The sequence below is a fragment of the Pantherophis guttatus genome, chromosome 1 (genome assembly GCF_059756535.1).
Source record: "Pantherophis guttatus breed Tessera chromosome 1, ASM5975653v1, whole genome shotgun sequence".
NCBI lineage: Eukaryota > Metazoa > Chordata > Lepidosauria > Squamata > Colubridae > Pantherophis > Pantherophis guttatus.
Window position 1 is genome coordinate 37226565 of NC_142063.1, and position 23829 is coordinate 37250393.

Consider the following 23829-nt stretch of genomic DNA (forward strand, 5'->3'; position numbering starts at 1 on the left):
ATGAAAATACCTACAATCCCCACCCAAGGCTCACCCACAGCTTGATTTTTTTCTTACTTTTATTTCTTTTTAAGAAAAAAAAAACATTTAGGACAACAATGACCACTAGTTTACCTAATGAAAAGTAAATAAGAGCTACAAAGAAGCACCATCGAACTAACAGGTACATAGAAAAGAAGAACCTTTTTAGTATGTTAAAATAAATCTGGAGACAATGAAAAAGGGTGAAATTTAGTTTTTTGTTCCCTTTGATTTTCCCCTCTGTATAGTACAGGAAACAATTCCCCAAACCACCCACACACACACACACACACACACACACACACACACACACACACACCCCTAGTCATCTTGCAATCTGGATAATTTCCCATTCTGCTTGATGATAAAATGCTTCTTTCTCAGAATAGCTCTAAATCATTTGGAACTCCTGCTGATAACATTTTTCGGCAACAAGGAGAAAGCTTTTTCTTTTGCTCTAAGCTGCTGTTCTCTCTACTGTCTCCTTAACTAAAGGTAGTATTTTGTGGATAATGGATTTTTCCTGTGTCAGGTGATGCATTTTCTACCAGGACATTTATAGTTCTACCTATAGCTGGCATTAAGGGCTGGCTTCATCAGGCTATTGCTAAGTTTCCCCCAGCAGAAAACCGATTGTTGGGGGAAGGTCTCTAGGCCACTTTCCTTCTTTGATTTGCAAAAGTGTGCCTGCTAGGAAAAGTTTGTAGGAGGGGGGGAAAATACATATCCTAACATATAAAAATGCATGCAGAGGTTCCTATGTTACTGTTTCTTTACTCACAAATGAATGTGAAATGACGAAATCCACTAGAGTTTAGAAAAATGAGAAGCTGAGTAAAAGAGTACTTGAAAGATTGTACGTCTACCCTTTGGAAGAGTATAGGCAGGATAAATGAGCATTTCAGCCTGTCTTATTTGGGAGCAAAAGCAGAAGAGGATGACCAGCAGCAAAACGGATGGTCTCAACTACACTGGCAATGGGTATACTGTTGGATGATTGGAAAAATGAGTTTAGAACACATCGTCAAGATGGAAATCTATCTGGGTTCTAAAAATCAATACCAGCTTGATGCCACATAATCAAATCTCTAATATATCACTAATGTTCATCTGAAGATAATCAGTTAATTAAAATAGAGCTGAAAGGACCTTGGAGATCTTTTAATCTCCGCCCCTACTCAAGCAGGAAACTCTATATATTTTCAGTCAAGTGGGTGTCCAGTCTCTTCTTAAAAACCTCCCGTGATGGAGCACTCACAACTTCTGAAGGCAAGCTGTTCCACTGGTTGCCCTCTGAAGCAGAGGTGGGTTCCAGCAGGTTCTGACCAGTTCTGGAGAACTGGTAGCAGAAATTTTGAGTAGTTCAGAGAACCAGTAAATACCACCTCTGACTGGCCCCGCCCCCATCTATTCTCTGCCTCCCAAATCGCAGCTGATTAGCAGGAAATGGGGATTTTGCAGTAACCTTTTCCTGGAGCGGGGTGGGAATGGAGATTTTACAGTATCCTTCCCCTGCCATGCCCAGCAAGCCACGCCATGCCCACCAAGCCACATCCAGAGAACTGGTAATAAAAAATTTTGAAACCCACCACTACTCTGAAGTGACTGAAGATACTACAGGAGGACTATTTCCCCCCCAGCCGTTCAGTAAACTGTAACTAAATTGAACTTCTAGATCTAGATTTACTATGGGATTTACTTTCAGACTGCATTATGTTGGCGTCTTCTAGAAGGCAAGGTTGGGTGCTAAACTTTCACTTGCAGATCTTGTAAAGTTATCTGGGAAATGAAAATTGTAGACAAATTGTAGACTGCCTTTAATTCATGTTTCTAGAATCAATAATTCCCCAAATTATATAGTCCATTTTCCATCTGTAACAGCTTTATGAAAAATGTTTCTGTGAGGCTGAGCTTCGAACAAGAGTGGGATTAAATAAATAGGATGGAATGTTATTTCCAGTATTTGGAGGGTGGTAGTTAGGAATTTTACAACATGTGACCTTTTGCTCCACAAACCTTGTTTTTGTTTTATTTGGGACTTCGTGTGCTGCTAAATTCAGCTCAAGAAGGGAAATGGAAGAAATATTCAGTGGAACTGTATGTCAGAGGTTTTGTTGTTGCCCTGATTTGTCCTCTTGTCACATTTGTTTCCTTCCATTTTCCATTAAAGCAGGACTACATAGGAAACATAATAATGACTTTAATAGAAAGAAATTAATGCTTTTGAATACAAACTTTCAGGATGATTTTTCCCAAGTTTTTATATTTTTTCCCCCTTCCTCAAAGAATCAGTAGAACATCACTATCCATAACTACAAATATGGTAGTTATGTACAAATGTACAAATACATTTATAAAGATATCAGCTGTAAATAGCAAGAATGTTCATTGTAGTTAAAATGTGGCTGAACTGGAGAGGACAAAGCTTAAATCACTGCAAAGCTTTCTTGATGATTTCCGATCAGTCATTCTTTCTCAATTTAGCCTACCTCACAAGGCTATTGTACAAATAAAATGAAGGGAAGAATGTTGTATATGCCACTTTCTTCTCTCAAGAAAAGTGAGAAAGTGATATAAATGGAATCAATCAAGGAATAACATCTACTGTATTCAAAATTCCCTGAATTGTTTTAGGAAGTGAAATGAGACAGTTCAGCAAGGATTTTGGGCGGGGACATGAGATTTCCTGAGAGCTGGAATAGAGCATAAAAAATGAACACTTTCAAATAAATTTGCAGCTCACATAATAGTGAATGAATCTCTGTTTTGTTGATACTGGAGAATGATTCCTTCAGGCAATTGCCTAAAGGAAAGGACCGAATAGAGCACTACACCAGTGTTTGGGGAGGTAGAATGTTCAAAAAAAAAAGTCAAGATGGCAGCTTGCACTCATGCAATCAAAGTGCACATGGAAATGTAGCAGGGTTTAACATGCCATTTTGGTTGCCATCTTGCTTTTATTTTTTTATCCCTGGTCCCATTAGAGATACTGCTACAAAAAAATCATTAAAACTGATTGTATAGTTTCACGTAAGATTTTCTCTTGGCTCAAATGAAGAACCTAATTCAGTAGATTTTCTGTGAGGGGGAACAATTTAAGAATTATCAGCAAATTATTTCCCTAATTCTCAAGATTGTGAAGAAATATATAACTAAGGAAGTCACAAAAGAGCAGAGCTACACTCTACCTGGATTCCCAAAGCTGTCCCTGAGGGGGTCAATATGCTCAGCGACATAAGCTTGGTGTCTGCTAGACTCCCCATCCAACCTAATTTTATTTTTATTTTTTTATATATAACTTTTTTTATATAAAACAAATAAACATTTAAAACATCAATCATCCCTCTCCTGTGACATCTCGGTGTTGACTTCTACTTTTCTTTTTGTTCTTCTTGTTCCAACAGTTTCTTCTATCTTAATCATCATCCAATCCACTGTAAAAGTCCATTCCTGTAGTCATATTCTTACTATCAAATTTTTATACATAGTTATAAAATTAATCATTTATATCTCTTTTTCAACCAACAATAAAAATAATTCCATGTTCTAAAACAACCTAATTTTATTTATGAGCTACTTTTAATTAAAAATAAATCAAAAGCTAGTATGCCACAAAGCAAAACATTAATTTCAAGAATAATGTTTATTTCCAGGTATGTCTCTGGGCCAGCATAGAGCCCAATGGGATTGTTAGGAAATAGAATGGTAAATAGTTACAGACAAATGCTTCATTTGGAAATGTGTTTTCATGTAAATGTACAGATCATCCTAGAAGGCTGAAGGAGGTAATGGAGAACTAATTTTTACATGCTGTTGTCTATTTATTTATTTCTATCCTACCTTTATTATTTTTTACAAATAACTCAAGGCACCAAACATTCCCAAGACACCTTCCTCCTCCTATTTTCCCCATAACAAAACCCTGTGAGATGGGTTGGGCTGAGAGAGTGACTGGCCCAAAATCACCCAGTTGGCTTTCATGGCTAAAACAAGCCTTGAACTCATGGTCTCATACTTTCTAGTCTAGTGCCTTAATCACTAGACTAAACTGGCTCTGTACAATCATGGGTCACAAGCTGTGGATCATATTTATTTGATATATTTAACTATTAAGAAATGTGCCAGAAGATTAACCTATTAACCAACAAAATACAACAGGAATAACCAATAACTGCCAAAGCAAAAATGAGTAATAGATGGATTGGAAAAGATAACAACTTCTCCACTTTCAGTTTCTCCACAGAACAAAATCTTCATTAATTCATATATGTTGTATGAGAGTCAAAGTATTGTGCTAGCACCTCAGAAGCCCTAGTTCTAACTGATGCTCATTCAAGAAAACCTATTGGGTGGTCTTGCCTAGTCTGTTTGTTTTCCTTGTCTCTGTCTTTGTCTCCATCTCTGATTTTAGAAGCCACCTGACTCAAGAATGACGTACAATTTCCAAAAATGAAAACAACAAAGAATCTGAACAATATCATATACAGCATATGCAGCACAAACATCCACACACATCCAAACATATTGACAGGGCTCTACAGCCTCCCTAACCCAACCCTAAAAACCCTACAGCCTCCCTTAACCCTAAAAACATGGCTGTTGGGAGAACCGCCATGTTTTTAGAGATCTTTGGAACCACATGGATTTCTGGGATGGGGTGGGGTATCATTTCAGAGGCAAGTTACTACAACCAAGGATATGTCTCAGTGCACTCTATCTGATAAGTTTTCTGTAGGAAAAACTGGCCCAGGGAATACTATATATAATACGTTTATCTTCTGGAAGAAAAGAGGGATCTAAATTTAATAAAAGTACAATAATTTTTGCCTTGTATATTGGTGATTGTTAGTGGTCATGAAAGACACCATGACAGATACTCTGTGTGAATAATCATACAATGCCTTCAGGATTCTTAAAGCTGGAGACTCTTTTATAAAATTGCAGCTTAATGGGTAAAAAAAAGAGTTATGAATAGGATACTATCATCCCAGTTGGCCCTGTTTCTGAATACATAGCATATATGTGAATAAATCAAGCCTGAATAAAGTTGAGTAAATTACAAAGCATACGAGAAGAAAAATATGGACCTATTCTTACCAGGGTTCATGCCCAGGCATGAGATGGAGATGACTTTTGTCATTCCTTTTTGACAGATGTTAAAATCTGGAAGGCACTAATGTGACCTTCTTGGTCTTTTTAGATTTCTGAGTAGTCTTCAGTACTGCCCTACATTTGGCTGAGCAGGAAGCAATTAGCATGTTTTCAAACAGTTGTATTAGTTTGATCATAAATCACTTAGCAGATAATGGTAGGTCTAAACAACTGTAAATTAGGCAAAGAAAGATCTACAGAGAAAGAAAATCTTGCCTCTAACTCCTACCTGTGGCTTAAATACTACCAAGAAGAGCTAGTATTCTGCAGTCCAAGATCTTACAGCCAAAACGATCCATTATATCTAGTCCAAGAGCTGCAAGCTGAAGGGAAAAAAAATCAGCTTTTTTTTTTTAAGGAATGAGAGGCCAAAGAAATGCAGAGCCAACAAAAGGAGGCAGTCTGGACCATGTCCTAATTAGAGAAATTAATGCTCCATCCTCTAAAAGAGTCAATCTCCACTGCTCAGCCCACTCACTCTCCTTACTAGTGGAATGAGCAGTTACCTCCACTGAGTTTGATATATCACTCATAGGTGGCAGCCAGCCAGTTATCTCCAGAAGTGCAGGCTGAGAAATCACATATTTTTTTTATTTTCAGTCTTATAATATGAAGGATCTATTACAGAGAATATTGACCATAACATTATTCTGGAACATCTGCAAAGGTTGGGGATTGGAAGCACTATTTCTACTCCTTCATTAGTGAATGGTTCCAGTTAATTTTGTTGAAGTACAGAGTCAGCTAAGTAGACTCTCTCTTGTGTTGATTCTTCCTTTCTTTTCAATTCTACAGTACAGGAAGTCCTGGGGAAGGTCCTTTGCTGGTTTAGGTTATAGGAATATCAATATGCTGATATTTTATGATAAAGTATCATCAATATACTGATGATACTTTATCTCACTATTGCAGATCTTGCAAAAGATGCTATAGGTAGTCCTCACTTAGCAACTGCAGTTGGGACTAGCAACAGGACCATGATGAGTTTACAATGACACTTCCCATTAAGTTGTTAAGAGGGTCACTGCACTTCAAGTGAGACATCACATGATCACAATTTGTGATTTTACTGCCAGCTTCTCCACCGACTCTGCTGATTGGAAGCCGGTTGTAAAGCATACAAATGGTGATCCTGTGACCATGGGAATCATGGATGAACATAAATGCAAAGACTAGTTGTAAAGTAATTTTTTCAGTTCTGTTATAACTTCAAATGATCACCAAAAGAAGGCAATCATTTAGCGAGGTCTACTGGTACTGATGTTTATCCCCTCTAGAGTGGGTCTGGCACCATTAGAGCTTGGATAGGGAAAAACAGGCTGATGTTGAATCCCAGAAAAATATAGATGCTGGTTGTTCAATGAGCTAATTTGAAAGCTATGAGTTGAGACTCCACCTGGATTCTTGGTTACTCATTCATGGGCCTTTTTTTCAAGCCTGGTTATGTGCCAGTTGCAAAACTAACTGCAGCAGAAATACCTTTTAATAATACCTCATACATCATTGTGTGGCTAGACTAGTTCACAAATAAACTCTGCTTATGAAGAATATCCAGAAGCTTCAATTAGTACTAAATGTATTGACTAGTACTAGGCACCATCACCATGTTACACCTTTGTTTTCAGCCGTACACTGGCTTCTGATTAGCTTCCAAGTACAATTCAAGGTCCTTGTTGTTACCAATAGGGCCTTATGGGCTTTGATTCTGGACCTTGTCCTCTAGTTAGAATTGACCAACTTGATTCAGATGTCCCAGAAAAAAAAAACAAGTTGAGTGTGTCAGTGAATGTGTTAAAGGGGGGGGGGACCTCTATCATGCCCCTTCTCTTGGTATTCTAAGCATGTGCTTATTCCAGTGGTAGGTTGCTCCCGGTTCGCACCCGGTTCTATAGAACCAGTAGTAAAACTGGTGGGAGGCTCTGCCCACCGACCCCGACATCATCAAAATGCTTCTGTGCATGTGCAGAAGCTTCTGCACATGCACAGAATAGTGCGTGCGCGGCCCCGTTGTGAACCAATAGTAAAGATAAGTAGAACCCACACCTGGTTTATTCGCTTAATAGTTAATCCAGGCACTGTTTTTGTGAGGCAGTTCCTGCAGTTTGGAAACCTCACACCTGAAGTGTGGAAGATTCTTACAGTTTAGGCTTTTCATTTGTTTCAGAAGGGCTTTGGTATTGCATGATGACTAGGATGATAGTTGATTAATTTATTATATGCTATATTTTAATTACACAAAGAAATATTCTTTCCATGATAATCTAACCCTATTGGGCCTTTCAGGTCTTTTAACAATGCTGTTATTTTAACCCATTGCCTCTATAATTGAATTCCTCTCCCTTGCTGCTGGTCATCATCTTCTTCTCTTTCCTTCCACTTTTCCCAGCATCAGAGCTTTCTCCAGACAGATAAGTGTTTGCACAATGTGTCTGAAATAGGATAATATGAACTTGATTATTTTTGCCCTGAGGGAGAACTGTGGGTTGATTTGTTCAATGATCAATTTGTTGGTTTTCTTGGCTATCCATTGTATTCTCAATTTTCTCCTACACCAATTTTTAAAAGTATCAATACTCTTCCTATCCTGTTTCTTCAGGATGATGGTAAGTATGGATTTATGATTATGTACTTTCATTTTGTAGGTTTTCAGGAGAAATCAAAAAGTGTCTTTATTCAGGTGGAAACTACAGTGGTCATGGGACTCCAGCTCAAAAGTCAGAGAGCTCCAAAGTTACAAAGGCTAAGGATTATATATCTACTGGGAGGCTACATGAGGAACGATAAAGTCAATGTAATTAATATATGATTCTCAAATTATGCCCTCATATCAAATAAGAAAAAAAAAATGCTTCTTCAATGTAGGCACCTCCACAATTTCTATATTTTCATAGAGAGTTTCCTTTCCATGCTTCTGTTATTAACAATATAGCAAATATTAACAGATTATTATTGTCATCAAATGACCTTCACACTTTGTCAGGGAACGCTAACCTGCTCTTTATTATCTGAACTTCTTGCTCTCAGGGCCATCAGTTTTAGGCATTTTGGTTGCACCCTTTACGCCATTTACTAGCTTACAAAATTAATTTATTATTCTAACATAAGGTTTCGTTTCTCTCAAAGACTTACCCCCTTTACATTTTTTTTTTACTGTAGATATTTTATTGCTCTCTCTTTTTTATTGTCATCTACCAAGCACCTTCAGACTGTAGTGAGTAAGAAATATAGTAAATAATATAGCCTTTCTTTCAGCTAGCTGAAATGCAGCCTTTAGGGGTTTTTAAAATTATTATTATTAGAAAGGCAAAAAAATTGCAAAGTGTTATCATTTAAACGGCTAAAGGAAATATATCAAAGCAAAACCTCAAAACAAATTCTGCTTAATTAATTTCTCTGACTTTCCTTATTAAGAGCCATCACAGACAATCATAAAACTTGAAATGTCCTTCATTACTTCATTTACTTACGAAGGGATTCTGCCAATTTGGCACTCTAGAAAATGACATCATTGGCTTTCTTTAATTTTAAAAAATAATTCCTGGAACAATATTCCCCTGCATTTTGATTCCACTTCCAGGCAATTTGCCTGTTTTATTTCAACCATTCTCTAAGAAGCTCAATTTCTTCCTTTCTTTCCCAATAATCTATGGTTGACTTTTAACAACATATTAGATTAGGATAATCTAATTAGGACAATGGGATCAGGTTATCTATGACTGAAAATTAAACTATTTTCTTAGCATATTGCATGTTAACCATCCACCATATTATGCCATACTATGGTTCATTTGTTTCAGCACAGCAGGTTTTGTGACAATAGTAATTTGTTTTCTTAAAAATAATCTGGATTTAGTAATCCATATAAATAAAGAAAATAAAGGACCTTCCAATTTTTATTCTCTTTTCAATTTGACCCAATAATGAATCATCTATCCATTTTGGAGCCAAAAACTTCCAAGCAAGAATTTTGGATAGAACCCTACGTGAATAATATGAATAAATCTTTCAGTAATACGACTGTAAATATTTCATATTATAGATGCATGAAAGAAAGTTGAGCCTGCATTTCAGGTGATTCTCGTCTCTTCCACCAGGAGATGAGATCAAAAACTAAAATATTGCCATATATTCAGTGCACCGGAGATAACATTCCCATTTTAAAGTAAAAATCTAAGACTTTTTTTTCAGGTAAATAGTACCTGTTGCAGCCAGCTCTGAGAATTCATTTCAGCTCCCCTGTTTCAGGGCAGATACTTCTGTTTTCATGCCCAACATTCATGAAATAAATGGCTTGAGTTTTCAACAGTTACTGAGCCGTATGAACCTTGCCTAACATTTTACTTTCAATTTACCACCATTATGGTTTCATTTGACAGTCTCTATATGGTAATAACTATGAATTGGTTGGATATGGCATGTCACACACTTTGTGGGAGGATAGCATTTCATTGTAATGTACAGGCCCATTAGTGTACCGAAGCTTTTTCAAAATTCATGCTTTATGTCTTTCCCCCTCTTTTTTTTTTCCTTTTGCAGCACAATCAGTGTACTTCAAAAAGATCAGGAAAGGAAAGCTCAGATCAAATATATGCTCTTCATTTTCTTCTGTAGCTTTTTTTTCCTGGCTTTTAAAAGGGCTTGAAGATGGGAGCTAGGTAAAACCCATGAAAAAAAATATCAGATCCCTGCCATAAATGCATATGCATTTAGACACTTTCTCAATCAGATGTATAGTGGTATTTTCATGGAGGTTATCATCACCAGCCTCTCTCCCAACTCACCTCACTGGGTTGTTGTGGAGAAAATAAGAGGAAAGTGTGTTTGCCACCTTGAGTTATTTGTAAAAATAATAAAGGTGGGATATGAAGAGAGAGAGAGAGAGAGAGAGAGAGAGAGAGAGAGAGAGAGAGAGAGAGAGAGCATGGTGGTGGTGGCCTAGTGGTAAAGATGCTTGCCTCCCACGTGGAAGGTTGATAGTTCAATCCTATGTAGGATTTTTCTCTCCTAGATGCAAAGAAAAAATATCTGCTGTGAACTCCGTGTGACATCAGGAAGGAAAGCCAGCCAGTAAATGCTCAGCTCCATCCAGTTGCCCCAACACTACACAAATTAAGTGATTACAGGCAGTGATGGGCTGCAACCAGTTTAACAACTGGTTCGGTGAGCACCTGCTTTGCACGCATCTAACGAGCTTGTGTGCAGCATTCAAAATACAGCAATTTGAAGCTCAGCTGCTTACCTTCTAAGGCAGCCCCGGTAAGTAGAACAGCAGAGGCGCAGAAATCAGCTGTGTCATGTGAATCAGCTGAGCCAGAAAGAAGGAAATATAGGACAGGATAGGGCGGGTGGGCGGGTGAGCGGGGCCAGCTGATCATTGGAACTACCAGTTCCCCAAACCGGTCTGAACTGGCAGCAGCCCACCACTGATTACAGGGTTATAAAAAGGGATATGGAGCTCTTAAAAATATAGTTTCTGATTCACAGAGTGATTGTAGTAATTGTGAGACAATGGATGTAAGTTTATCAGAGAGCAACTTCCTTGCAAACCTTTTCTAAGCAGACTTGACTAATTTGATGAGGGAAAAACTGGATTTCAGATATTAAAATGATTTCTGAGTATTATATGAAGTCTGGCTGATTTCTGTTTTGAGGGATGGGGGCTCAAGTCAGTGTTGACTCCTGGCAAGTGCCTGGATTACTTCTCATAGTTGGCAACATTTTCAGAAGTGGTTTACCACTGCTTTCTCCTTCCTAAGACTGACAGAGAGTCTGCCTCAAGATAAGCCAGTTGGCTTTGTGACTAAGGTGAGACTAGAACTCACAGCCTCCTGGTTTCTAGCCAGGTATCTTAACAACTATATCAAATGAGTTTTTTTTTTAAAAAAACAACAACAACAACTCACATTTACCTTTCAAAGAAGAAACAACAAATCTCTTGAGACATGCAGCTTTGATAATTTACTTTAGATCTCTCTTTTTTCATACTCCTTGATAAATTTCTCTGGGGTGGAAGATGGTGGACCTCTCTGGGCTTTTTCTTGGAAACCTATAAAGAACAAAAAAAAATCATGTATGAGCCAAAGCATTTTCGATTTCTTCTCATGAAAGCTGGGAGCCAAGAAAGATATATTTATTCTTTTTCCCCTCTGCCTTTTGACTTCTCAAAATGACTGCTAGAAGGTATTAAGCAGCCTCTTCTCAACTTTAAGATAATCTAAAACCCTTTGCAGCTGCCTTATTAGATAAAAAAGAATTTTCGAACATCTACACAGGGCTGCATTTTCAGTGTCGCAGTGGGCATCGTAGCTATCAGTTTCACTTTTTCTTGCCTTCTCATTTTTCAAATGCTACATTTTGTTCCTGTTTTCTACATTATCTTATGTTTGTTTCTTTCATGGATAAAAATCCATGTACTTTTTATGTGATTTTTCCTAGTTATACACATTTTTCCTACCATAAGTCACTTGCTGCAGGACTACCATATATATAAAGATTTTGTGTGCATTTCCCCCTAAACATGGGAAAATATACATAAAATATGGGCTTTGAAAAGAGACAAGACAATTATATAGAATAAGATTAAAAAGCAAAACAAACTATTCTTTTCCACCTCTTTTATCTTAGAAGTTTTTCTGAAGAAACCTTTAATAGTTCCTTAACATGAGCTGCCTTGTGTTTTGTCTGAAAAGTGATTGCCTTTGTTGCAGAAAACCAGAATAAATATTGACTCATGAAATATCAGGAGAATAAACAGATAAAGACTTCTGTCTTTCCACCTCACAAGTGCTGGGCAAAAGTGAAGCTAATGGAAATGTATAATTGCCATGTGGGCCAAAAATCAGATATACTTTGACCAAACATTGATTTAAAAGTCAAGATTAGTATGTTTTAAAGTCATCTTTTCAAATAAAATGCCTACTTGGACTCTATTTTAACACATGGAGGTTGTTCCAAGCATCCCTGGAATGTTTATTATAAAAGATGCAGTATAATGGATAAATGAGCTGTGGTGGCACAGTGGTTAGAGTACGGTACTGCATGCTACTTCTGCTGGCTGCCTGCAATTTGGCAGTTCGAATCTCACCAGGCTCAAGGTTGACTCAGCCTCCCATCTTTCCAAGGTCGGTAAAATGAGGACCTAGATAGTTGGGGGAAATATGCTGACTCTGTAAACCGCTTAGAGAGGACTATAAAGCACTGTGAAGCAATATATAAGTCTAAATGCTATTGCTATTGCTAAATAGGCAGATTTGCATCATGCAATATAACCCAGAGCAATCCTGTTAGCATAAAGAGGTTTATTCCAGGTTTAATATTTTCAGGAATGCAGCTGGACTATTCCATAGTTTTAAGGGTGCTGAAGGGTTTTGATACTTCAGATTTTAATACAAATTTATCTAGTTCTTAATGGGGATTTACAGACCAAAGAAGGCAGGTTCTCTTTAAGGTAAAGGTTTTTGATTTGACAGATTATTCTGATTAATTTAAAGTTACAGGAAAATTCTATATAAGTATAAAACTGTCCTTTATAAATGTTACCACATGATTGATAAGCTCTCTTTAAAAAAAAATAAGGAAAGTGAAGCACTTAAAGCAGCACTGAACACTTTGAAGAGTTCTAATCTGGCACAGATAATTTTGCTGCAGAATAATGCAATATTGTGCAATCACATGGCTAATATTAAAAGCTAAAAATATTCTTTAGTCTATAAAGAGTTTTAAAGAGTCTAATCCTACTGTTGATGCTCCTGGCTTTTAGAACATCTAAGAAAATATGTTTTATGGATTTTTTCCTTATTACAGATCAACATATTTAAATTGCCATGGAAGAATGTTTAGAAAACTGTGCATCCCGCAACAGCAATAGATTTCAACCAGGTGCAATTCGAGGTGCTGGTTGTCACCTTTAAAGCCCTTCATGGCTTTATCTGAGGAACTATCTCTTGCTGGTCACATCTATCCAACCCACTAGAGCAGGGAGGCAAAAAATGTTGCTGGCCCCATCCCCTAGGGAGATACACCTAGTGGGACCCAGAAGAACGGTCTTCTCTGTGGTGGCTCCCTCTCTCTGAAACATGGCCCTCCTTCTCTCTAGAATGGCCCTCCACTCTAACACTCTTCCAGAAGGCGCTGAAAACCTGGTTCTGCCAGCAGACCTGGGGAACCCAGAGTAGGATGGAACCCACTAAATGGCTTGAGTGATGTATTGTTGCCAGGGTGAGGGGTGGGGGGCTATTATATTATTTGATTATTTGATTGTTTTATTAGTTTTATTTTTTTATATGATGTTTTTACAGCCCTGTAAGCCGCCTTGAGTCACCATGTGCAAATCGGCAGCAATATAATTTTTTTAATGAAATAAATTTTAAAAAACCCTCTGATGCTCTCCCACCCAGTCATTTATCTTGTGTCAGAAGACAGGAAGCCAGCTCTCCTTATTACCTACTTTGTAGGAAAGCATGGGCACAATTCAGTGGTGGGTTGCTCCCGGTTCTGTCCAGTTCTTTAGAACTGGTAGTAAAAGCGGCAGGAGGCTCCGCCCACCCGCCTGGACATCATAATTGACAATCTGCGCATGTACAGAAGCACGCGTGCATGCATGCTCCCATTGCGAACGAATAGTAAAGGTAAGTAAAACCCACCCCTGGCACAAGTGCTTTCCTTCAGTTTAACCAAAGCCACGTGTTCTGGTGGCTTATCTATCTTGTATAGACAAAAGAAAGTAGGGATTTATCTGCCCATTTGTTGTCTTTTGGTGGACCGTGTAGGGTAATCAAAGAACAACCACATGCCAAGTATTCTGCCAGATTTCAGCTATCTTGAATCTCTCCTTCATTGGGGGAAGCAGAAAAACAAGAGATAGCGACAGTGCAAACTCATAGCCATCTCAACAACCCAAGGCCGTTTCCTTTGAGACATGCATTGTTTTAAAATAATTTTTATTGAGAGATTTTATACAATAATAAAAACAAACAAGCAATATAAATTTAAAAAAAAAGAAAAAAAAGCAAGTGTATAAATAAAAATGTAAATAGAGGATGGAAAATAGAGGGGAAAAAGAAGAAAATATGTAAAGGATCAGTTTTTGATCTTTTTTACAGCAATTACAAATAAATTTATTGTCTGTCTGCCCTCTTTAAGGTTATATCACATTTCTCTTCTTCCCATATTTTTCTCTTTCTTTCATCAAATCCAGAAGTCACCAGTTAATTTTTTTTTTTCATTTTCAGCAAAAAGTCCATAAAGGGTTTCCAGTCCTTTTGAAAAATAGACGTTGCCAAGTCAGAATTGCACCAGCACTGGATTATTTGTCTGGTTAGGCATTGTGATATATAATTGGGCATCACCAGCATACTGCTGATACTGAACCCTATACCAGTGGATGACCTCTCTATGTAGATGTTAAAAAGAAGCATTACAGGGACCTAAGGCTTGACCTCTCCTCTCCTACCAACAGTGATTGGAACCATCCAGAGAGGGAGAATCACCATAGCACAGAGCCTCCCTCTCTCAGTTTTAGTTTGTAAGATGATTTAATATGTCTTTTAATCTTTGATTGGGAGTTGTCCAGATCTGGTTGAAAGATGGGTGCCTACACCTCCCACCTGGACTATTGTAATGCTTTCTACATGGGGCTCCCCTTGAGGAGCACCCGGAGGCTCCAACTGGCGCAGAGTGCAGCCGCGCGGATGGTAATGGGAGCGTCATGGCGCTCCCATGTGACACCTCTCCTGCGCGAGCTGCACTGGCTCCCGGTGGTCTTCCGGGTGCGCTTCAAGGTTTTGGTTACCACCTTTAAAGCGCTCCATGGTTTAGGACCTGGTTATTTATGGGACCGCCTACTACCACCAATAGCCTCCCACCGGCCAGTACACTCTCATAGAGAGGGACTCCTCCGGGTGCCGTCAGCCAAACAGTGTCGGCTGGCGGCCCCTAGAGGGAGAGCCTTCTCTGTGGGGGCACCTACTGTCTGGAATGAGCTCCCCCCAGAGATACGGAGGATCCCGGATCTGCGCACCTTCCGCCACGCTGTGAAGACCTTTTTATTCCATCAAGCGGGCTTGGCCTAATCTCCTCCTCTTTTAATATGTAAATTTTAATCTGTTTTTAAATTATTGGGGTGTTTTAATCTGTCCGGGCCAAAATGATTTAATTTGATTTTATCTGGTTTTTAAATTTTGTGTATTTATGTATTTTATTGCTTGGCTGTTCACCACCCCGAGTCCTTCGGGAGTAGGGCGGTATACAAATCAAATTAACTATAAACTAACTACATAAATATTTTAAACAAATAAATAAAATTAGCTTTTAAGTTAATATGAAAGGTCTATGGAGATTCTGAATCATCCAGGTCATGGTTGTCCCAAAGGTGCTTTTTCAAGAGGCAACTGGACTCTCTGGTTTTTATTTGAATGTCTTCAAAGAAAAATCAGAAAGTCCAGTTGCCTCTTGAAAAAGCACCTTTGGGCTAATATGAAAAGAGCATCTAAAATGCCCCAAATAAATAATGAATACCAGAGCTCACCATTCCACAAAATACCTCCTATGTGTGAATGTATGTCATTTGAATGAATAATGTCAATCTATACACAAGGTAAATTTCATCATTATGCAAATAACAATTTTACATAAATGACTATGTAAATTATGCATGTGCCAATTTAACAGATCCTTTGATTTATCAGACTTCTCTTCCCCAAATTCAGCGATAAAATCAAGATTTCATTGTAGTTATGAAGGCAGCATCTATACTGCCTGCTACTCTCAGTATGTTTCCCCTCTACTATATCTAATCATTTATTATCAATTCAGTGAAGTATTCTGCAAAAATAAAACCCTTAATGCCTAAGGGTGAGAATCAATTTTTTGTTTATAGTTCCTAATTTTCAGCATAATTTATAAACCACCTAGAAAACAGGAAAATAGATTCAGAGAGATTATTAAAATTGATTTAATCTGGATACATACACACATGTGTATGCATGCATGTATATATACACATATCAGATTAACCAAGGGTTAAGTATTTTATGCACATAATTTTAAGCATAAACTTTTAAATGCAATTCACTTTAGAGCAAGAGGTTTAAAGAGTCTTAGCTTCTCAAAATATACTTTAAACAGTTATTATAGTGCCTCAATTATTTTTAAACCAGTACTTAGATGCTTCCTACACAATCTGGAATCTTGATAGAAAAGAGAGAAAGAAAATCTTATTGCTGACTCTTAGACCCATCTTTCTGAGAACAGGCCCCATTGATCTGAATAAATCTTGCTTCAGAACAGACTTTTAAAGTATTGCACTATTAATATGCTTTAACTTTAACACAGGCATTGAATAAAGGGAGAACCGGCAATTTTCATTTATACTTTTTTTTAAAAAATGGCACAGATGTGAACATCTAGTGAACGTATGGAAGTAATTTCTTGACAGACATTCTTCAACATCTCAAAATGGAGCTTTTGCATGAAGAATCAAATAACATGAAAAATTAATATAACACTAAGTCCTGTTCCTGATTGGATTTTGTTTTAATAGGCCAACACAGCTGCCTACATTTTTTTTTAAAAAAAAATTGAAGTCATTTAACTTCTATGCAGTAAGAATGAATCCATCAGTGTTTCCAGAAATGGGCATCTTACAGCTGGGTTTGCAATCTGAAAAGTTTTATATGTGCACAGAAAAATATCAGCGATAAGAATTGCAACTAAAAATAGAGATTCCTATGGCACCTAAAACAACACTAGAAATATAGCACTTAGACTTATATACCGCTTCACAGTGCTTTACAGCCCTCTCTAAGCATTTTACAGAGTCAGCATATTGCCCCCAACAATCTGGGTCCTCATTTTACCACCTCGGAAGGATGGAAGGATGAATCAACCTTGAGCCTGGTGAGATTCGATCTGCCAAACTGCTGGCAGCCGGTGGTCAACAGAAGTAGCCTACAGTACTGCATTCTAACCAATGAACCACTCTACTGCACCATCGCAGATTAAACCTGACTAATTTAGTCTTTAAGATGCCTCACCAGTCAGGGTTTGTTTCTCCTGCAAATGCCAACTTTTCTGAAAAGCAATGCTTAATAGATTCCAGGCAGGGCTGGTCTATTTCACCAAGAAAATTAATACCTCAGCAAATATGAGAAGATAGTGAAAAGTTGGTTGCTCTCCTCTGCTAAAGGACAATATATTCTGGACCCCCTCAAACATGTACTACTGTCTCAAGCATGATGGAACACGCAATGTGATCACCAGTGCTGAAGAAAGTTTCAACTGCCAATCCAGCTTGCTTCAGTAATTGGTAGTAATAGTTTAGTAATTCACTAATAGTTGATGCATGCTTGTTCTTTGCCTCAGGCAGCAAAATGTCTTGCACTACACCTGGTTTCATTTCAGAGATATCATGAGTGAACCTGCTGGGCATAGCTATAGTATATATTCTTTGCAAGACAGGTAAGACTGGCCAGTAAAGAGAAGCATGTGGAAGAAATTGTGGGAACAGCAAGGTGGAGAAATAGGACAGATCATCATAATAACCATAATGGAAAATATTAGAAGGAGAAAAGCAATTAAGGACAGCTTTTGGGAAAAAGAGATCTGTGTGCTCTTGATTAGGTAGATCAAGTGTTGTGATATTATTGGTTAATGTCTTTATTGTTTTGTTTCATTGTCTTGCTTTATTTTGTTTATATGTTTATATTGTTAATCACTATGTCTATTATGGATTTGTGGTAGCATACAAATTTGAGAAATATGTTAATATTTTTTTTAAAAAAATACATTAAATTACATTATTTCTGTTGCTAGCCAGAAGGGCATTATGCTTTTGTAATTTGCTAATAGCTTTTTAAAAGGTATATACCCAGTTGTCTGGCCACTCACCAGGTTAACAAAAAAGCCTAAAGCAAAAGCAGTTTCCAATTTAATATAATTATATTTATAAATCCAATGGAGAAGAATGAGAAATTATGATTTTCTATTTAAAGTAAAACATCCAGAAGAAATAGTTTGTTAATTAAACTTATCAGACGATTAGAAATCTTTAACTTTGAGGAAATTTGCAGGTCTGTTTCCTACTACACCATAGCAGAGTCTGACTTTTCCTCAGCCTGCCATTTAGAGTCAAAATAAGTTTCTCCAAGAAAAGCTTCCCAGATATGGGAATTGTTTTTAAGAAAGGACATTCAAAGTGATCAGTCATGGAGATTCAGGCAGGTTTTGGACCTGACATGAATGAATACAATTTTTACTTGAAGGAATAGTTTAGCAAGTGGTAAAAAGACACCTACTTCTGCCTCTGAAAGGTATTTTAAATGAACTTTTCACAGAATCAATCTCTACTTCATATAGAGCACTCCAGGAAGCTATCTGCATATAAATAGCTGTAAATATTATAACAGAAAATATCAACAAATAAAGCACAGAGTTATCTAGAGCCTAACTGAGACTGAAAAGGATGGGCTCAGTGAAGTTATAAAGCAAGGCCTTGCAATATTATGGGATGGAATTAAGTTGCCATAGGTACTTACTCTTTTTATTTTATTCCACCTTTCCTCCAGTAGTCAGGATGGAGTATATGGGATTTCTTACTTATAAATATAAATAATTCTCTACCAAAATGCTATGGTGTGATTGAATGAGAATGGCTGCTCCCAAGTCATCTAGTGAACTTCTATGCCATAGGGATTCTGAGGTAACTTAGATTCTAAGATTACTCACAATTAGTCCTACAAGAAAGTCATAATACCCAAATGGTCAGAAGTTCTTGATGGAATGTTCATGATGACCAGGTCCTCATCTTCAATATAAGGAGACAGAAACATTGGGAATTAGTGCTACATAATCTAGTATGTTTCACAAACCCAAACTGTTTATAGAAAAAAATAACAATCCTAAAGAATTCAAATCAAGAAGAGTTATTAACATAATGTTCAGGATAAAAGCAGCCTTTAATAACCCTTTTTAAAATAATATGAGCTGAATTCCATATGAACCAAAAGGAAGATTTTATGAATGCCACTCTTTGAAGTTGTTAGAGTTGCCTTACAACCAGAGAGAACATTCTTACTGAATCAGTCACCCTTTTGCAACCCAATAGATCTCTGAATGTGGGGCAAAAATTGAGGATGCTGTGTTGAATTTACAGAAAAAGCAAGATATAAATGTAACACATACATAAAATGGAATACAAAGATAAATGGAATAGAATGTAAAGATTCAAAAAAGGCTCCCAATAAACATATGAAAAAAAGATAGTCACAAAAAGAAATGCATTAAAAATGACTGAATCTGTTTGCTAAAGAACCAATAGATTAGGGCATAATGACTCTATAAACAACTCTATAGTCATCTAAAAGGCATTGAAGAGAATTGGAAGTCTACCTACCTGGCCTACCCCAATGTATCCTAATGAGTCATTGATCAAAAGTCCCGTAGTATGATATCAAACGTAAGGATATCCAAAGTAAGCTCAGGATGGAGAAGGTCAATTAGATACTCTTCAAACAGCCAAAAGTATAATTACTAATTTGGGTGAGAATTTTGAAACTCAGTAAAAAACCTCCTACTACATATATAGAAGGTCCACATTCAGTTCCTAGTTCTATAATTTATTGTAGATTATGAGGATAATTCTTAAATCATATTTCAGAAGTAAAATCCATCAATTTCTAATTAACTAGTCCACTTACAAGTATCCTTTGAAATCATGGAAGGCCATTTGGTTAGATAGGTGAATGGCCAGGTTTCAAAAAAGACAGTCTCTTCTTATTCTGTCTATCTAGTCTCGTTGTTTCAAAGAAAAATATTCTTTTTCATTCCATGTAGCATTCCTATTATCAGCCCAAAACTCCAAGTAACTAAATCTAATATTCTTGGATACCAAACCAATCCATACTCTGATATAACTATTGGGACAAAGCTAGCTGCCATTTAAACTATATAAGTTTTTCATTTCATTTGCCAGTTGTACATACTTGAAAGCCCTTTGCTCTCCAATTCTGATATTATTGTCAGCTGTGACAGCAATTCTATTAGCAACTCACAGTGGTGCTCCCTGTTAATTAGCATGGCATCCAGTGAGATGCAGACATGAGTTTATTCGTAAATGATTCCCTTGATTCTGGTATAGTCAACCTTTCATCTTTCATAAATGCTTTTCAATGGGGAATCATAGAAATTATGAATAGAAACAATTATTACAGCTGTGTCATCAAACACAATAATTGGTGAACAATTTTTCTACTTCATGATATTTATTGTTTTCTGATGTTGGTTTTCTGAGCTAATATAGAAGATGCATCCATAATAGGTATCATTACACCTGTGTCAACATTATATATTTAATGCTTTGTTTTTAGTTATCTACGGATACTTTCTTTATACAGCTTAACAGCAAAGGAATGAAGTCTGGATGCTTGATGCTGATGCATTTATGGAGTCACCATTTTAATAGAAGAAAGCAATATTTCAATATATATTGAATGCAAACAAGAAATAGTTCAAAATACTATATTGATTAAAGTACTATACAGATCAGCATACTACTCAATACTATACAGATTAAAAGAATGTATGATTGCCTCTTTAGTATATTCTATTAATTTGTTGATCTAAAGAGATTTCTATATTACATTTTAGCTTATTTTATTAACATTTGTATTATAAAGCAAGATTAATGTCACAGACTGTATACGCAAAATTTCAATTAAAATAAATCAATACTTTTAATGTCATGAAGTTGAAAGAGGTATATCAATATTATTATTTAGAAAATACTATAAATGGTTAATGGGAGGCATTAGAAGAGTCATCAATAAACTAATAACAATGAGTTGTGGATTAAAAATAGCCTAAGAATGGGAGTAGATCACAAAACAATCAAAGTTATCAACTGCAGTTCTTTTTTCTTTTTAATATAATCAGGTCTGATGGGAAAGGATTGTGTAGTCAGAAACATATTCCATTTTTTTTTATATCTTCCTTGCAAAATCAGCCCTAGATAGTGAACCAGAAGATGCAAATGTAATAAGAAATTCAACTTGAAAGAATAATAATTGCTACAATGGTTCCCCAGTATATTAGGACTGTTATTCACAAAACACTCCTATTATGATTGATATGACTGATACAATGGATTATAGCTGAAGCTCTTTTTTAAAATGTCAAAGTACAGAAACTGTTCATTTCATTACTTATTTTCAAGGAGTTTGAGTTGTCAAGAAACCCAAGTCCCAAAAGTTTTTGACAAACTCTAGAAACTTTACAGAAGTTGCGGAAAATGAATATACTCTGTTGGTCACAATATATCTACATGAGCAAGAAGTTTGGGGAATGGTTATCTAGAAGCAAACAAATTATTACCCACCCGGTCCCCCAAAAAGAAGAAAAGGAGCAGTAGCAGTTACTACTGTTATCAGGACTTCTAACTGGTGGGTGTGGAGGTGGGGGACTCATCTGGTAATGAAAAATCTGCAAGAAAACAATGAAGCTCAGACCATCATAAATGTGAGTCAGTTGTCAAGCATCTGAATGTAAATCACGTGATCATGAGGATGCTGCAAAGGTCATAAGTGTGAAAAATGGTCATAAGTCACTTTTTTCAGTGCCATTGTAACTTTGAACGGTTACTAAATGAACTGTTGTAAGTCGAGGACTACCTGTAATACCCTTATACAAACCTATAGTACAGTCATGGCGAACCTTTTCGGCATGGAAATGTCGTGCGTGCAATCTTGTCAGAGTCATGCTCCGGAAAAGCCAAACTTCCGGGTTCTGGTGCACATGAGCACCCAACAATCAGCTGGCCAGCATGAATATGCACACTGGTTTTTGGCACTGCCACATGTGCGAAGGACAGCTGATCGTCGCATGTGCATGCGTGCCAGAAACCCAGAAGACAAACTGGCAAGGCCGCACATGCCGGGCAACATGGCTTCAAGTGCCATAGGTTCGCCATCACAACTATAGTATATCCACAGCTGGCATTCTGTATGTAATCCCCAGCTACCACATTTGAAAAATGTATACTACAAAGCTAGAAAAAGAGCACAGGAGATAACCAAAATTCTTAGACAATTGTATAAAATAGCGAATGGATGGAGAAGATAGATAGGGAGAAGCATTTCTTCTTCTCTCAAAATACTAGAGTTAGGGTTCACCCAATTAAATTGACTGGAATGACATTTAGAACAAACAAAAGAAAGCACATTTTCCTATGGTGCATTATTAGCCTGTAAAGTTCACTGATGAACCCAAATGTGATGATGGTCACTAACCTAGATGGCTTTAAAAGAAAATTGGATGAGTTCAGAAAAGGCTAAACCATCTATTGAGGTCTATTGTTCTTGAATATTTAATTTTATCCCTAGGATGGGATCAACTTTTCTTCAAGTAACAATTGTGCACATGTCCAATCTCAGTGGCATTTATGAAAAGCAAAATGCTGGATAAATTGAACCAGAAGGCCATTTGTATATGTTCTACATAAGGGGACATTGTATTTTATTGTTCCCTTAGAAAATGCTGGGTTTTGTATCATCTACCAGGCATAAAAAGGGACATTGTGAAATAGAAAAATGAAGTGAGAAATGCCTTTAATTGCCTTTAATTAGATCTAAGTAATCTAATGACTGAGATTTCCAGCTAGGTTGTTATTACTGTCCCTCACTTTTCTGATTTTCTCCAACGTTCAATAGCTATTGAGTATTCACAATCTACACTGGATTGTTTTGTAGTGCATCTTCTAGGAAAGGACTTTTTATATCTATGCAAACTGTGCCTCTTGATACCTCTCTTTGTATATGCAGACGTGTATGGGAATAGATTTGGCTGCAGAAAGATTCAGGATCCAAGTCTGAATATGGTAATTAGTATATCAGTTATTCAAGCCTGAAATCAAAATAATATTTTTTCACCGAGAAATTCTGATTGCTGAAAAACAAAAAAACAAACAAACAAAGTGCAAACATAATATTCATTCCAAAAGAATACATAAAAATGAAAGAGCCTCTTCTGGCTGTCGCTTTGTTGGTTTGTGTTTTCAAGCTCAGAAATAATACATAGCAATTTCCAACTGATATAAATGCCTGGAATAAAAATTGGGAAATGCTCACAGATGTGGGTCAGCTGTAAAAAAGAAAAAAAAAAGGAAGCTCAGGGCAGAATATCAAATGTCTTGTAATAATTTTGAGGAGATGATGGAATCATGAGTCCAACTATTGATATTCCACAAAGAATTGGGATATTTTCCTTTTAATGCTCCAGTTTTTTTGTCCCTATTAATACCAGGGTGAGCCACTGACGCAAAAGTTTATGAGAAGGTAAATGCATTTTCTGCATTTGTTTATGTATTGTAATGTATTATTATTATTATTCTACGGACCTTGTTAGCCATTTCAAGTTTCAAGTTGTGCAAGGAAGGTGAGAAAGCAAGAGTGCTATGTACTGAATGAGATTGGAAAAATCATTCTGAGATACTACGGGATGTTCCTATTTTAACTCCTAAAGGAATGAAGGAAATATATAGAAAAACATAGTTTCAGTTAGGACAGCGAAGATTATTTACATTTTCCATTTCACTTGGACTGCTCAGTTCAACTGATTAGTCTTCTATCCAGGACATAGCACATAAGCGTTGCTTGAGTAGGGTCTGCA

At 36.9% G+C, this 23829-nt stretch overlaps 1 long non-coding RNA gene across 1 annotated transcript in view; it reads right to left on the minus strand.

The window, feature by feature from the left end:
• LOC117666154 (uncharacterized) overlaps positions 1-18888 on the minus strand; it is a 39652-nt gene extending 20764 nt beyond the window's left edge. Inside the window, exons 1-3 of the long non-coding RNA XR_015733497.1 lie at positions 18705-18888; positions 11082-11218; positions 5402-7601 (exon numbers count right to left, since the gene is read on the minus strand). This is a non-coding gene — a long non-coding RNA (uncharacterized LOC117666154). The remainder of the gene's footprint in view (positions 1-5401; positions 7602-11081; positions 11219-18704) is intronic.
• Between the last annotated feature and the right edge of the window lie 4941 nt (positions 18889-23829).